The 17,148-nt window shown below is 40.6% G+C and overlaps 1 protein-coding gene across 2 annotated transcripts in view; it reads right to left on the bottom strand.

The window, feature by feature from the left end:
- adkb (adenosine kinase b) overlaps window positions 1–17,148 on the bottom strand; it is a 146,846-nt gene that overhangs the window by 38,086 nt on the left and 91,612 nt on the right. The gene's annotated exons all lie outside the window — the stretch shown is intronic.

Here is a 17,148-nt window from a genome sequence, read left to right as displayed (position 1 = left end):
TATCTGAAATGGTTTCTTAGAACATAACACAGAGCAACAAAGAAGAGGAAAAAGGGCAGGAAAAAATCCATCCAGGACAAAGCCTGTGGCTGGGCTCCAAGGCTCGTACTGGAGGAAGCAACACGCACGTATCCGATGATAGGGCGAACAAAAGTCTCGTCTGGACTCTCCTTACTTGGAAACAAGAGAGGCAGGTCCACTCATTGTGTGAATGAATACAAATCAGGTAAGAAAACACCTTTGTGTTTCAGGTGGAAACCTGAAGCGAGACTCTCCTGCAAGCCACACAAAAACACTCCTCCTTTGATACTGATCTTCTTAACCTTGTTTTTCAGCAACAAGCTGCTCTGTAAAACCACTGTGTCACAATAGGGGCAAAGGGGGGAGAGAGGAAAGGAAAGTTTCAGCACAGTGATACATTTAATCTGGCTGAAAAGCTTCCATTGTGGGCTACAGTGCAGTTCTCATTAAAGCACTATGACATTTGCAGCGACGGAGGAGCGACCTCCATGAAAAAGAAAAGGGTATAATACCAATGAATAGAGGGTGACTGTGTAGTCAATCAAATGTACAAGGCATTACAATACAGCCGTGCTAAGCAGGTGAATGCTTTATTACACATTCATGGTGTCATTCACTCTCTGGGCAGACATTCTCGCTCCTCTGTGGTGTTGTATGTCCTGTGGTTTTTTGGAAATGTCTTTAAGTTAAGGCCCAGGTCAGCGCCTGTGGTTGCTGTGTCACGGTACCATCTGTTCAAGACTAAAAAGGTGTTTTAAATGGATCTTGGAGCACAAAAGGAACTCACTCTGGGCTAATGGCCCATCACTGACCCTGACATTTTTCTTTTGCGGCGTGCCAACGTGTCAGAGGAAGGGGAGATTGTTTTCTGACACAAATGGTCTTTTTTTGGTAGTTGAAAATAAACTGTCATGGTTACCGTAATGTTAACACTGATCAAAGGCCGGCGGCTCGATCAAATATCCTGAGGGGCGGTGAACTTTAAAAGCCATGCCACGGCTTCTCTAATCACACACTGGCTCTGTGTAATTTACTTCCAGCCCTCACTACCACTGCCAGTGCCGTCACATTACACTGCTCAGAGCTGAAATACATAAACTGACTTCTGAATGAATTATATCCATGTAACACTAAAACTATATTCTAATACTCTAACACTTCAATCCTATTCGAGCAATCAAGTCCATTTTGATTTAAAGTGGTGTTTTTACTGATCTGAATCACACACTGCTTCCAGTGTTACGGTGAGAATGGTTTCAAAATGCTAAAATAAACCAAGACAGACAAAAAAATTCATCATAAAACTACAAAACAATCTTTTAAATGCTTTATCAGTGCAAACTAGTGCAGTGTCCGTTCAAAATGTGTTGGGTCAGAACTGAGCGTTTGGTCGGCCTCTGGAACTGCTGCTTGCTCAAGATCAAAACAACTTCACACTCAACACTGTGTTTCCATGGTTGAAATGTTTGATTTTAGCAAAACAAAATGGCAAATGTAATGAATGGTGATGCCTAGGACACAATTATGGAGGGGCATTTCTTTTTTCTTTTGTTACTTTATCGCAATGATTAAAAAATGATCATTCCAGACAGTTGTTTCTTTCGTGTTCATTGTTTTTCTTTATGCACTTTATAGAAAGAAGAAAAAGTTATATAAGTTCATGTTATCTCTGATTGTAAAGGCTAGTTTTTCCATGTCCAATTTGTTCTGTTAGCCGTGAATTTAGTAGGATTTTTCTATGTCGTGTCACCTGCTCAATTAAAGGCTGTCACACGCAGTAGAGGCTCCATTAGGTCCAAAAATATACTTTAAGGTTTTCTCAGACTCTTCCCTAAATGGTATCAATATTGGACACTTTGAAAACAGTATGTGTAGAGTTTGCTACTTGTTTCCCAAATCTTCTTGAGCAACTAGTCCCTGCTAGGGGGTAACAATTCCCAATTTGTAAAGTGTACTAAATCATCCCATCCTCACCTTCAAAGCAAATTCCCACAAGGATGGGAATTTCAAGCACAAAACAGCGTTCAACTTAACAGCGAACGTAACATAATCAACTGGCTCCTGTCACTGCTAACAGCTAGCTATTTGGGACCAGGCTACTTCCAGGAACAAAACGTTCACTCCTGAAAGCAACATCACCAATACTTGAAATGTCTGAAGATTCTCCAACGAAGTTGCTGAGCCAGGCAGATCTTGACACATTTGGTCTCGTGATCATTTTAGTTTCTACATGAAAGCCTAGAACATTAAATATATGGAATTCGCTGTAAAAGCTGGAGTTGACAGTATTTCAGTATTTCTTTCATTATGCTAACATTATGCAACTGACACCAAAAACAGACTTCTGCTTCTTGTCTTGGCAATGTTTTCAGGGCTTCGAAAATCCAATCCATGATGGAAGACTTTGGCCAATCACAGCTGGGTATGATAGTTGACTGTTGAGTTTCATTCCCAAAATATAAGTATTTCATGACCTAGGAATGAGGCTCAACAAATTTGAATAATTGTTCTGCAGTTTTTATGTTAAATGTTTTAATCCATGATGCGAGGTCCACATCTGCTACAAAATGAAGCAGGACACCCTAAAAACTAACCAAAAAAAAAAGGAATATCAGAGATGCTAAAACATAACAATAACAAAACTTCTAATTGATGACTCAATCTTAAGAGCTCATATCTGTCTTTTGGTGTGTGCACTGATATGTAGCTTCACAACATCTGTCAGAAATCTATCACAAGGTTTGATGCACAAAAATGAAAAATGTGATCTCCAAATAAAAAGCTTTTTGTGCGTCTCTGTGTTTGAAGTCAAAGTAATGCTGCAGGAATCTCGTTCATAAAAATCATACAGGCCATTTTTTCCACCAGGCTCCGAATGTTGTGACTCCAGTGGCTTGTGGGAGAAAAAAAAAAGCCTCAGTCTGAGCCATGTGAAATTCCAGTTCCCATCAGTAGTCTTTGCCGACTGCGAAACAGGAGAAGTTAAGTCTTTAGTGCTGCGGTGCAGATCATGTATCAAGAATACCAGATCCAGTTTCCCAGGTGTCAGGGAGCTCTGTGAAGTGGGGTGACTATCGCATTTCCAGGTCAAGATGATCAAAGCGCTGGGTACACTTCGTACAATTTCCACCCAGCCAAAACATTCAATAAAAGCATTCAGAAATGCATTTTCCTGGCAGACAATAATGCGGAGCGATGTTTGGCCATGTCAAGTGGTAATTTGAGGGAAGAGTTGGAAAGGCAGGGCATCCATTTTCAATGTTTACCCTAAAAAGAGGAATGACTTCCACTTCACTCACACAAAGAAAATGTCTAAATGCTACTCTGAGATGAAATTAGTGGTAGTCTAACCATAGAGGTCCTAACTCCACAGAAGCAGCACGCTATCACACTTTTCCCTGCATTGTATCAGTGTTTTCCCTGGGGCTGCTCACATCTGAAACGCTGGGTGTGATGGATGGCATGGTGTCACCGGGCTTAAAATAAAAGTGGACATCTGAAGGGTAAAAATGATCTATTTTGGGAAGGGCATTTTCATTTGCACCAGCAGCAGAGGTGGTCATGGAAAAGGAAAAGCTTTTTTTTCCCTCCTCAGGTCTATTTTAATTCTGCAGGGATAAGGGGGAGTGTTCAAAGTACTGTGTCATGAAGGTTTTGTTTGACACTTCGTATTACTCAGGAATGATGGAGGGAATTTAAACCATCACCACCTCTGTGAAAAGAGTAATTATGGCCTCTGCAATCATGCTAAATTTCATCAAATCCCCAGATTTAAGTGAAGTTTATTTATACAGCCAGAAATCACAAGTTTCTCTCAGAGGGTTTTACAATCTTAAGTCCCTCTATCTATCAGTATTTATATGAGAAGCAGCTGAAATGACTACGTATAATGTTAAAGGGGTCACTCATAGTCACTTAGTGTCTTTCATCTCACTGCTTCAGTTTAACAGCACAAAATTGTAGTGTTTTGGCTCAGTCTGACTTCTCTCCTCAGAGTTCTTTCCAGACGGAGGAGGCAGCTGTTTTCAGTGAGAAAGCTCTGATAATCCCACTGTGCACTACCTGCCCAGCACCAAACAGCAGACAGACACAGTTTAGCTACTAGCTGGTGAACATAGTGGAGCATTTAGCAACTAAAGAGCCAGATATTTCCCCCAGGACTTGATGAGGACATGTGGAGACCAAACTAAAACTGAAAGGAAAGTGAATGTTGGACTTCCATTTGCCAGGTGGCCAGAAAACACGACTCCAGATAAATACTAATGCGACTGTCTGCTGGATGTGTAAATAGGCATTTTTTGCCACTTTTGTCATAGCCATCCAGAGGTTTCTTCCATTTTTTCCCCTGGTAAAGGACTTGTGTGTGTGTGTGTGTGTGTGTGTGTGTGTGTGTGTACTCTGTACAGATTGTAACGTAAGGTAACATAGCATAACAACTTTATTATACGATATTACATCAGTGTTGAATTTGCAGCTTGTTGTGCCGCCTCAAGTGGCAAAAAATGTTGAAGCAGGTTTCATGCTGTGGTATGACCAGTAGTAGTACCACTTCAACAGCAACAACACACCTACACTTAGATCCTGCTGGGTAACCCACAAAAAACAGGTAAAATATGGTTATGGGCAAGGGTAAAAGTGTACATTTTGTGTCAGTCTCTGGTTCGATAAATAGGAGAAAGAAGGAGGACAAACAAACATAGGTAATTAATAATACAACGTCAATGATCTGACAGCGATATGGGCTAGCTGATAGGTAGCGCATCAAAATGGGTAACACAAGGTTGAAAATAGCCAGGAGACAATTCCAAATAGTGGACAAAAATCATCTAACATTGGACGTTTGAGGGAAACCTGCGTCAGGCCGCAGGACCTACATTAGTGAATGCAGAGGATCTGGCTTGGAAATCATGAGTGATGGGATGTTCTAGCTCTCAGATTTTCAACCTTTCTCACAGTATTATAAACCACAACATTTTCCTGCCCGATTATCCTTCAGAGTCATGGATGTTCCTGGATTATATTTCCCCCTCTTGTTTTCAGTCTAATGTAACCTAATGTTGCAGTCACATAAGCGCTCGAATATCTTCTTTTGAAAGCCAGTGCGACTGACAATTCAAGGGTGTTTTGCCTGTTTTGGTGCGATCACCGGCCAGCTTGAGCAGACTCATGCGTTGTAGTTAACCTTTGTTCAACTCTTGGCCTCTGTTGGCCAACAGAAACATTTATGAGCTGTCCTTGCAAATAAAAAACATTATCCTGGTAGTGTGCCCTCACCCAGTGCAATGCCACACTACTAACCTTCAAACAAATTTATTGCTCTGATACACTGTTCTCAGATTGTGATCCCGCTGCTGAATATTTATTTCAATGTGTTTTCAATATTTCAAATGAGATTCGGTGGAGGGAGGGCTTATGTGAGTTAAGGTAAGGTAAAGTAAGGTAAGGAAAAGCTTCTATAACACAAAAACATCTTTCAGAATAAAAATGGGAGAAGCCTCAGGAAGAGTAACAGAGGATAGATTCCTCTTCTAGGACAGACAAGTACGAAATCGGTGCTGCTGTAGAGAGCAGAGAAATGTATAAATCAGCTCCTCCAACCAGGAACTACAAACAGAAAGTAGGACTGACCGATTCTGAAAAAATATCTAATTGCAACTATTTTGGCTGATACTGCAAGTATGATATGATTTGTGATATTGGAGGGAATGTTAATATTTACATTATTATTATTATAATTTTCAATTAAAAATATATTAAAATTATTAAGCTGTGATTTTTGCGAGGAGAGATGTTTTCTTAAGTCTGTAGAATATAATGTGTATGGCAGGACATCTCTGCAGCATGACTATATTCAATTTAAAATGGTATCCTGACATATTTTGCCTTTAACAAATGTTGCTGTGATTTGAAAATTGCAGTAGAACATATTGCAATTTCAATCAAATTTCAATTAATTGCTCAGCCCCAACAGAAAGTAACTTCACCGTAATATAGCATGCGTACAATTTTGCAGAGTGACTTTGTTTCAAGTCATTTTACAGGAGCTGTTTGTTTTAGTGATAAATTCCTCGTTGTCAGGAAAGCCCCGTGAGCTAACCAGCAGTGTTTCAAAGCTTTTCAAAAGCCGCCCAGGCCATGCAATCCCTGTCATTACCATAGACAGCCCCCCATCATGCTCTCTGGTGCACAGGGTTCATTACACAGAATTAGATGTCACACAGATCAGAGCGCGCGTGAGGCCACACACTGCTCTCCTCCTCAGTTATCTCTGTAAAGCACCATTGCGAGGTGGATCGATAGCTGAGGTTTGGAGCTTCATTAGCTCAGTATGACTCCATCGCCATCAAGACACCTCTGGCACGCTACGCTAGTGTTGCGAGATATATTTTACTCCCCGATCCTGAAGGTCCTGCTGTTTTACACACAAACACACAGGGACAAACAAGACCTTCACACATGACGAGGGGTGGAGGTGGGAAATCTGTGTCAGTCTCTGGCTCGATAAACAGGAGAAAGAAGGAGGACAAACAAACAGAGGTGAGTGATTAATGGTGTCACAAAGTGCCTTGAGTGGAGGAGAAAAAAATTACAAGGATGAAAAGAGCTCATTTAAGACTTTTCATTTCAAAGGAAAATGAAACAACCTACAAAGCAACTGGGATTTTCACAATGCTAATGATGTTTTGTTTGCATCGAAGCGGCCAGTTTGGTTTCATTTAGAAACAAGTTCAATTAAACCAACAGAGAAGATAAATGTGTAACAACTCTGCGACATGATTCAGCATTCCCTGCACTTTTAGGAGGTTTGATCTGACTGCAAGGCAATTCAACCGCGCTGATAGCATCTGCCTCTTCTTCTTCTCTCTTCCATTAAGAATCATGTTCTGGTGAAGCTTATCAGACATCTAGGAATTCATCCACTTCTTCTGAGCGAGCTGGAGGGAGGCCAACTGTACTGGAAACAGAAGGGAGGGCTGTGCTTTTAAAGGCCGCTCGGAGATGAGGGAAGGGGGCTATCATGTCAGCCGGGATCTCCAGGGCGACATAAATGTGCCACAAACGCTGGATTTAACAACTGGGCAGAGACATCACTTACTAACTGCTGCAGTATTTATTCCTAAAACATTTTCTCTGGTTTAAATATTACCCGATTTTCAAGATAGTGGATATTTTTCTCCCCGATGTCGTGAAGGTCTCTTGTGGTGTAGGGGAGAGTTGTCCTAAATGTTATGCCTTACAGTTGATATCATCACATCAGCATGTGGCCAGTGTGTGTACACTAAACATCCCTCAGAAATATCAACAGGATTCATCCACTCTGCAGGGAATGGTGCCTGGAAAACCAGTTTAGCACAAATTAAGTAAAAATTAAGATCCAGGGGCATTTTCAAAAACAAAGTTGTGGTTAACTGTCACTTCTGTGAAGGCCTCATTAATGCTGAAAGGTACATACAGGTTTTGGAGCAACATATGCTGCCATCCAGACAGCTTCTTTATCAGAAACGTCCCTGTTTATTTCAGCACATTACAACAGTGTGGCTTCATAGTAAAAGAGCGCATGCTAGTTCTGGTCTGTAAGGAACACAAAAGCCTGTGCATTACCAGCCACTCAATTGAAATGCATTATTATTCATATTATTAATCATATTATTATACAGGGGCTCCCCAAAATGTGTTCATTCAATAGGAAAAATAGGTTACTTTGTATTTAGACAGATATCAATCAATTACATTTTACATTAATTTGCTATGTAGGTGTGATCAGTGTACTGCCAACAAGCAAAGACAAGAACAAGTCAAATGGTACATCTGTTATGTTTTAATAATATCATCATGTTTAATACATTATCTGATCACATCCATGCTATGAAATGCATCTAGAAACAGTTGCTTGACTTAAATATTGTTGATTTGCCTTGAAAACTGTCTGTTTAAAGGAGAAATCTGTAATGAATTTACTGTAGTAAATCATAAAATGACCACGATATGTCATCTGAGATTAATGTCGAATGTTTGCCGAATGAGTAAGTGTCTGTTTAGAAGTTGTAAGAAATCATCAACAATCTTGTAGAAGGAGTAAATATCTGTAAGTGTTAAATTAAGCAAAATGTTAATGGAGTCTGGCAGGCAACTTAACTCCAACTTTTCAGAGCAGTGGGCTTTTGTTTTTAGCATAACAGGCTTAACTTTACATTGACAGACAAAAGAAAATTATAAACAAATGCTAAGTTTACTTCGCTCGTTACTGTCAGTTTACGATGTTGCGCTCATCTTGTGCTCCTGCAGTGTTCCTGCAGCCTGCAGAGCTTCCTTGAGTCTGGGGAGGCGGGTGCAGGGGGATACAACTTGCTTCAATCATAGATTATATATCAAAATATATAATAAATAGGATTTAATGTACGGTTCATGGCTCAAACTCACTATTTGGACTGTTGTACCATTTTTTTCATACAAATTACATATTGTTCCTGTAATGCTGTTTTTTTTTACCTTGTTACATCCATAGCTCACACAAATCAGACTCGCACGCGCTTCAGAGTTCACTGTCGGTTTAAATCCTCACAACTTGTTTTCTCTATTGAAAAACTTTAAGTGGTTAATGATAGCAGACACAAGTAGGTCATTTGCCTGAAAATATGACATGAAAAAAAATCTGAGGGAAAAGCGAAAAATGCTGCAAGTGTGGCGGCTCTCCCCTATGTGAAATATAAAGATTCAGGCTGGAAGGTCGTGGCGATAACTAAACATACCTGGCCAAGGTCGTGTTAATGAGCACGGATAAAACAAGACATTAGAGCCAACCGCAGAACACTTGAGGGGAGCGTGTGTCACACTACCAGCCTGCAATTTGTACAACCATCAGAGACCGTAATTACATTAACCTCAGACGCCTCCGCTCTGTAAAGTAATGGATGGAAAAAAATGTTAAAAAAGGGTTTTAACCTCAACTTGAGGTTAAGGGTTTGTTGGCATCACAACATTGGAAGAATTGGTTTGATTTGAGTGGTATCTCACTAAAAGTAATTCGAGATCAGCTTCAGGGTCTTTTCAAATGGCTGCCTTTTGCTCTCCTGTTAAGCTCTACAGTTTCAAAAATGTGTTGGCCGGGGGAAGAGGCCAGCCTGAGCGGGAGAGCGGGATGCCAAGGAATGTACTTAAGATCTAAAACAGACAAGATTTAAAGCCAAGAGCATTTAAATGCCAATACTAATCCACAAAATAATTCACCGCATAGCACAAACTGACTCTCCCTTACAGATACCATATGTTACCTCTGCGAGGAGATGAAACGAAAAAGCGATGCCAGAGGAGACGCTTTCTTCTCCTAAAACTGTGTTATCTCGGTAATGAAAAAGAAAACCATGCTTCTCTCTCTCTGTCTCTCTTCATGTTCTGAAGCTAGTCTGTATTTCTACTCTCTCCGGTTCCCACTGTTGTTCTTGCCTCCATCATTGTGAGATTAGCCCAGAACAAACTGTTTGGTTTGCAGGGAGTTAAAATTTGCTAATGCATACACTCTCAAGTGTCCTTGTCTGCCACACTGCACTTAATTAGCATTTTAGTGCGGAGCAGTTCTCTCTCCTTCAGTACCTCTGAAGGGGAAACATCACTCCGACTCACACAAACACACACATATACACTTACAGAGTCAAGTTGAGCTTTCTTACACGATTTGAGAACAGGATGGGGAACGGAAAGGGGAGTTTGTGAGGGTCGATGGAAAAACGGGATAAAAGTCTGCGATGTGAAAACAGATGTCGAAGCTTCAGAGTTGTCTCTTCTGAACGGGCTTGAAAGGATGTATTAAATATATGGGTCAGATGTATAAAGCAGAGGTTCAGTGTCGGAGTGTCGACACTGCAGAGAGGTTTCCAGTTTCAGTGAATCGGAGGTTGTGTGCACAGACAGAAACCAAATCTCTGCAGACATTCCTGCTGCTGGGAAGTGAACATTTCCAAATGTGCCACTCTGTGGATGTAAATGAATTAGTGCACTTAAGTTGAACACTAAAATGAGGAACTGAGGAGACAATCTTTCACTGTTCGCAGTCGCTCCGGTGAAAGCTAGCGCACCAGGTTGGAAAATTACAGGTAATTGCTGAAGCCATTGATTCCAGTTTGGTTTTGGTTGAAAGACTAAAATAACAAAGCTCTGATTGCTGAAAAGACAAGGGCAGGGAGCTTGGAGGCCCTGTTGCTAAGAGTTAATTTGATACATATTTCTCCCCCTTGAAATGTCTGAGGTACTGGCAAGAGACGGCGAAAAAAAAAAAGAGTGAGAGGGAGGGTGAGACCCCCGCTCTCCCTGCAAATACTATCCATCTGCCATATTACATTTAACCAGCATGAGAAGCTAAGGGAGCGCCCTTGCACAATATTGTGTGAAGGCTGTCAAACTCAATGCAGGAGCTCGGTGCCCACTGCTCAGAGCCGAGGACACGGGGCCGCTTAAATTCAGTCTAATAATAACTTCTGACTGTGTGCGCTCAGCACCAGCAAAATAGGAGAGCACGTGGCAGAAAGAGAACTTTTAATTATTCATGCCTGTTTAAAAAAAATTACAAAATCATCTAATTGAAACTGTAATATGATGGCCCCCGGATGAAAACACCAACAGCTATCAACAGCTTTTTCCCAAATCGCCAAATTATAATTCAAAATGAGTAGACGGAGCAAAAAGTTGCAGAAGATTTTCAGAGTGAAAACAAAAATCTATTTATTTTGCCAAACACGCATGAATATTTGCTGGTGTCTCTAAAGTTTGGCTTTAGGTTGTTTCTGTGGTGGGATCTTTTACAGGATGCTTACAGGCAATTTAATTTATGATTTACAATTCATGTTTAACAGAGTGCTGAAATATCCTGACCTTTAGTTGCTAGTATGATACAAGCTCCACAAATTAAAGGAACTGACACTTTCCATAATGCAACATCACAGTGTCATTTCATTAAAGGTACAATATGTAAGAATTTGCCAGCTGTTGGATTCACACTCCAAACAAATAAGGGGAAGCATGTCACCAGAACAGCCATGAACTGCTACTAAACATGCAGCTAGCAGCCTGTAACACTGAGGGAGTGCTGGTGTTTACACTGCACAGGAGCTTTGGACCACTAAAAGGAGGAGGTTTTCAGGCTTGGGGGTGGGGGGGGGGGGGGGGGGGCAGCAGGGAATGCTGGCAGGAGGTGAAGCCGGAATAGGCGGCCGGGTGAGTCGTCCATGGAACTGGGCTCAGCAGCTGTCCAGTGAACACAGCTGGACCGGGATTGAACACAGCCTATTTTGGAAACACAGACTACAGTACCAAGGTGATTTAAAGTGGCTCCAACCAGGACTCTAACTCCAAGGACGACAAAGACACGACGGGTTCTGTATCAGTGAAGCAGCAGAGGAACGAGAGGGGGGGGGGGGGGGGGTTGAGCATCAGTCGGCGCCAACCTCCAGAGGCCTGAGCTGCGGTTAGGGCAGGGTCTGCACCACGGTAGCAGGAATAAAACCTGGCAAAAAAGCACCTTAGTATTGGACTAATAGTAGACTGGATGCTGCAGTGATTATTGCTTTCTGAAGTATAAAGTGGTATTAGAAGACAGGACAGGCCAGGGATAGCTAGTTAGCATACAAACTTTAGCAGACATCTCTGCAACACATCTATTGATATATTTATTTATTTTGAACATTTTAAGCTAAAATTCATACAAGTTGTAGCTTCAAACCCAAGCTGATAAAGTAACCCCTGATGACATCATAAAGCGCTATTTTCTCAGCTGTAGAAAAGCTTCTCTAGAGCCACAGAGGACATTATACCAAACACTGTTTCAGCAGACAGATTAGTATTCCTCAGAAGCAGTAAACTGACATTTATGAGTAAAATCGGTGGTCTGCCTCTTTAATTTTGAACTTATGATATATTTGGTTATATGATTTACATTGGCCAGAAAACTTGTGCAAGAAAAGTGTGCAAGAAATGTTTCATCTCAATGAGGCTTTCTTGGCGAGTACTAAATAAATAAAAGATCTTATCAATCATGTCAAACAACTTAAAAGAAAATTCTATTTCTGTCTTTCTTTTTAAGTGCAAAAATATGCCTAAAATATTCTACATTTCATGTTGTTACAGACTTTCGTTTCAGTATTTTCATTAGAAAGTCTATAGAAAAGCATCAAATAGCCTAGCCAGAAAAATGCCAGACACATTTCAGTGTGCATGTGTTTTTCTCCGACCAACAATCCAAAACCCAAAAATATTCAGTTTACAATCACACAAAAAGAGAGAAGCAGAACATTTTCACACTTGAGAATCCGAAAACAGTGAATGTTTGGCATTTTACCTTGGCATTTATTTTCTGTCCACTGCTGGATTACTTGTTTTAGAGCTAAATCAACACTCTTTCCCTGTAACTTTGTTCCTGCTAACTTTAAAAATTATACAATCACGCTGAGTTCACACTGAGGTTTGAGGATCTTTGGACCTCAGTGACACAACACGGTGCTAACACTCACTACTGGTATTGCTACAGCACTAAAATCAAGCTCAGAAAAATCAATTGCCTGGAGGCAAGAAGTGTGAACTTTCATACCCTAAGCCCAATTTCCTTGAAAGTGGAGGTCCTAAATCAAATCAAGCCAAGCCAATGCACCGTGGAATTATGCACAAAATGACACAGCTATATAAAATGACAACTGGTAAGAAATACCGTCAAGGCTAGGAAACTTTAGAGCTTGTTTATTCCCTCCACATGTTTTTATCTTCCCGGTGCTGTGATGATGTCAACTCCTATTGTCTTTGTTTTTATTCAGGCCGAGAGGGAGAAATATATTGAGTGCACACAGATGATGTAAACACACAAAGATGAGGAGCAGAAACAGCGCACTCGACGGAAAGCTGACTTGTCTCGTCAATGCAAGAAGACGTTCTCTAAAGACTCACTTGTTGCTGTGGTATTTTGACTGCTAAGAAGAGAAAGGGTCAGCGTCTGCTAAAACTTGTAATTGCCTTTAACAATTCACTGCTGAGTGAAGACTTCCTCCCTACCTGTGCACGGCTAATCACATCTGAAATGCCTCGGCAAGACTTCAAAATCTTAGTGATCAAAAGAGAAGAAAGAAAACGGCAGAGACTAAAAGACACTGAACTTTTTAAAGTGAATGCATGATAATACCATTAAAAGTTGGCTTATATTCCGTCTGTGAGTTATTGTGAAAGTTATTGCTCTCCGCTGGGCTAAACAGACATTTCCTCCCTCAAAGCACTCACATATTAGCAGTCTAGTGTACTAAGAGCTTCTCTCACTTGAGAATAGCATCTCAGACAGAGATGGCTATAATCACAGCCAGAAAATATGAGTCTTCTTTCTTAAGCATCAAACAAATACCTAAAAATCACAAAATTCAGATGCTGCTGGTAGGCGTCAGGGTTGTCTGCCAAAAGCACAAGTAACAGGGTGAAGCAATGTGTTAGATGTTAAATCAAAATTGTTCAGAGGCATTAGCATACCGCATGCCTTTGATAATTCTGATTTCAAGACTTATTAGGCGCAATGTGGTTAATATTGCCTCTGATTGCTTCTTGTTTCATGAAGACATGTGATGATTGTCCACAGGGTTAAACCCGAACACTCTTTGACTAGTCTAATACGAGGTAGATAATTTGACCAAAAATAAGATTTAAGCCTTAAAATAGGACTGCATGACACGGTAAAAACAGAGATAATACGATTCACGATTAGCTAGAGTGATAATTTTGTTTGTACCAAAGAAATATGTCCTAAACTACAATACTGGTGTGTATTATAATGTTATTTTGTTACACAATTTTCCTTTATCAAAACATTACAGCTTCTGCAATTTGGTTATTGCACTTGGCCATATTGTGATTATGATATTTCAATTAATTGTGCAGCCTTACTATAAAAGTAGCTGTCCTACCCCCAGGTTCTTTGCATTTTTAGCACCTTTTTTGAACATCTTCAGTTCAAAGAAGATCAGTATAGAAGGACTGCAAACATGTCGTCTCACCCTCCCCTTCCAAATGTGTAGGAGAACCTACTGTGTGCTGACGGAACTTGTGCAAATTGTTAAACGCCATTATATAATGATTCTAATTTTCAGGTGATTATACACTGATGAAAACATAATATTTTAATCCATTCCTGCCATATTCTGCCAACAACTTCCTGTAAATCTTAAGTACTGGACCTTTAACACCATTTATTTTTTTCTATTAGTATTACACTTGTTACTAAATTTTTTGCACTGAAGTGTCCTCATAAATTTTGTCTTTTGTTTCTGCTGGAATGAGCAGAGGCGAGCAGCTTCAAGTGTTTGCTTGGCTGGCCCCGTCTTTTAGTTAATAAATTCTTGAGTCAAGTTTCCATCCAAGTTCTACCAGAATTTCCGGAAAATCTGAAAAAGTTAATGAAAATTAATGCATGTTTCCATGAGTCACACACCTCGTCTGTTTCCATTGCACTCTGTCACATTTTGCTCGTATCAATGCATTAACTTTTCCGCCTCAGCAAAATGTAAAAAACGTAACAATATTTAAACTTCTTTTTCCATTGGGGGATTTTTGTGCAGTGGCGCCCAACGGTATCTCTTGTTGAGAGATTGGTGTCACCTCCTTAGAGCGTTTATAAGATGTCTCCTCCTCTCTCCCTCTCAGCCATCTTGGTATTGTTTGGTTTGATTGTGTTTAGTTTAGTCATGCTGGTTCATGTTAGAAATAGTTTATGTTAGAACTTTCAGTCTCGTAGCGTCCGGCACCCCCATTTCACCTCTGATTGCTGACTTAACACATTAGTTTGCTTATGTTGAGTTTATCCTTAATAAACTATTTGTATAAAGGCTGTTAATGGCCCGACCTCCCTTCTTTGTTATGCTCCTGAACGAGCAGGGCATAACAATGAACAAATTGAAAATACTAAAACAGTTGGATGGAAAGGCTCTTTTAGACCGTCCAAATCTGCTCCTCCTTTACACATTCACTCCTCTCACCAAAAACACTTGATACTTTATTCTATAGTGGGCAATAAATTGAGATTTGAATTTCCCCCCTCAGCTTTAGTGCTGCATAACAGTAATTTACACATCTTGTGGGATTTTTAGTGTAAAGCTGTGTTCATGCTCTGGACACATTTTGGGAATTTTTAGGGTTTCTACATACTGCACAAATTTTACACTTAAAAGGACTCAAATCAAGTCTTTCACAAGTCTTATTTACAATTTAACAACAAGAGCTTGGTGTAACCGATGATCTTCAACATCTGTCTGACTGGTTTCTACATGAAACCAGACCCAAATAAACATCTAACTCAACTGATTGAGTCTGGGTAAATATTTCAGCACCAAACAAAGAGTTTAAAGTGGTCATAACTCTGTTTGTGATCACAATTTTAACAATAAATCAAAATGTTCTCCTCTCTGTGCAGATTATAAACCTCTTTAGCCAAGACCACAGAGAAGACCAGTCACTCTGCCGCCTGATTTATTATAACGAGAGCCTCTCAGACGGACAGGAGAGTCATCCTCAGCTTCTACAGCCACGTCCATTTTTCTAAAATTTCAAAGTGCTTGAGATTTCTAAGTGGAGCAGCCTAAATGAAACACGCAGGACGTGGAGTGCCGCATGGGAAACGTGTGAATCACCCCAACTTTAATACAGCACACTGATTGGACCAGAGAATTCTGCTCTTCAAAGACAAAGAAACATTAACAAAAAATTCAGTATCCAACATGTCAGTCTGGTTGAAGAGTATCCATTACTTAATATACACCCACACTTCTTAGAGCTTAGCCACAACATGAAAAATTACCACTTAAGGGAAAAATAAACGTATAAAGCTGGTCTGTGGAGCAGGAGGTGGAAGGTTGCCTTCTAATTGCTGGAGGGGAGAGAAACCATGTTAGAGTAAACAAAGTCTGATCGATGGTGGGGATTATATCAGAAAGAGCCTTTGGCCTTTGGCCAAGACGAGCAAACACACTGGTCTCTGTCTCTGCTACAGATGGAAAAAATAGCCAAGGCAAAAAGCTGGTGAGTTAAAAGCATTATATTTCACAGAGGGGGGAGCAGATAGAGCGTAGTACAATGCCAGATATGACATGTAGCCAACTATATCACGTCTTGGCTATTTGTATCAGACAGAAATGCCAGTAGATAAGAGAGCAGTGTTGTGAGAGTTTGATGGAAAGGCTGTTCCGGCTGGGGGCTTAGCTTTAGGTCAGGCTATACTCCCACGGCGCTGCAAGTGCTGTGTGTGAAACCTCTCCATCACCACACGCACAAGTTCAACGCGCTGTTAGCTGGTCACGGCCGGGAAGAAATGTATTCTGTATACTGGCGGCTTCAATGTGGCAATTGCAATTCACATAAGCCACTTACAATCTGCAGGGGGAGAGAAAAAGGTATAAAACTGAGAGGGGGCTTACGAGTTACTGGAGCCTTTTAAACGCAGAGGCTCCTCATCAGGCAGGGTTTCCTTGTAAATGAGTTCACTCTGTTGCCTTTAAAACCCCCTGTAAAGGTATTAAATCTGAAAATAACATAATTCATTACCTCTGTCTGAAACATGTTTAACTTGGAGATGTAATACGAGCAAAAGTGCTTTGGTCTCGGTGGCAAGGATTTAAAAAAAAAAAAACCCAGCAAGTAAGTATGTGCAAAATGTAAGCTATTCTGTCTGGGATGTCATTCAGCACAAAAGGAATACTAATGACTTTTGAATCCATTTAGTGACTCACTTCAATTTGTGATTTATATTAATGGCCCGTGTATTGCTTTTTCTCCACATCCAACAGGGGCTGTGTTCTGCTAAATTTCACCATAATATTCATGTCGATAAGCAGGTGACGACTTGGAGAAAGGGACTGATTATATTTGCTAATCCCCAAAGAAATTAGGCGAGATTGATGAAAGCGTGCATATACTCCACACAAAGCCTTGGGAGTCTCTAAAAGCTGTTACCATGGTGGTATCCCATTAGAATAACAAACATTTCCCCTGGATGTTTAACATCGCTTCCCAGTGAGCACAGCCCTCCCTAAGCCTCCCCTCTCTCCCTCTCTCTCAAGCACCTGCCTTCACATTTTCCACTTCTAAAATTCCACCAGCCGCCTGGAAAAAAAAAAA

The sequence above is a fragment of the Lutjanus erythropterus genome, chromosome 17 (assembly GCF_056507025.1).
Source record: "Lutjanus erythropterus isolate fLutEry1 chromosome 17, fLutEry1.hap2, whole genome shotgun sequence".
Taxonomy (NCBI): domain Eukaryota; kingdom Metazoa; phylum Chordata; class Actinopteri; order Lutjaniformes; family Lutjanidae; genus Lutjanus; species Lutjanus erythropterus.
This window is presented reverse-complemented; position numbering and strand designations above follow the sequence as displayed.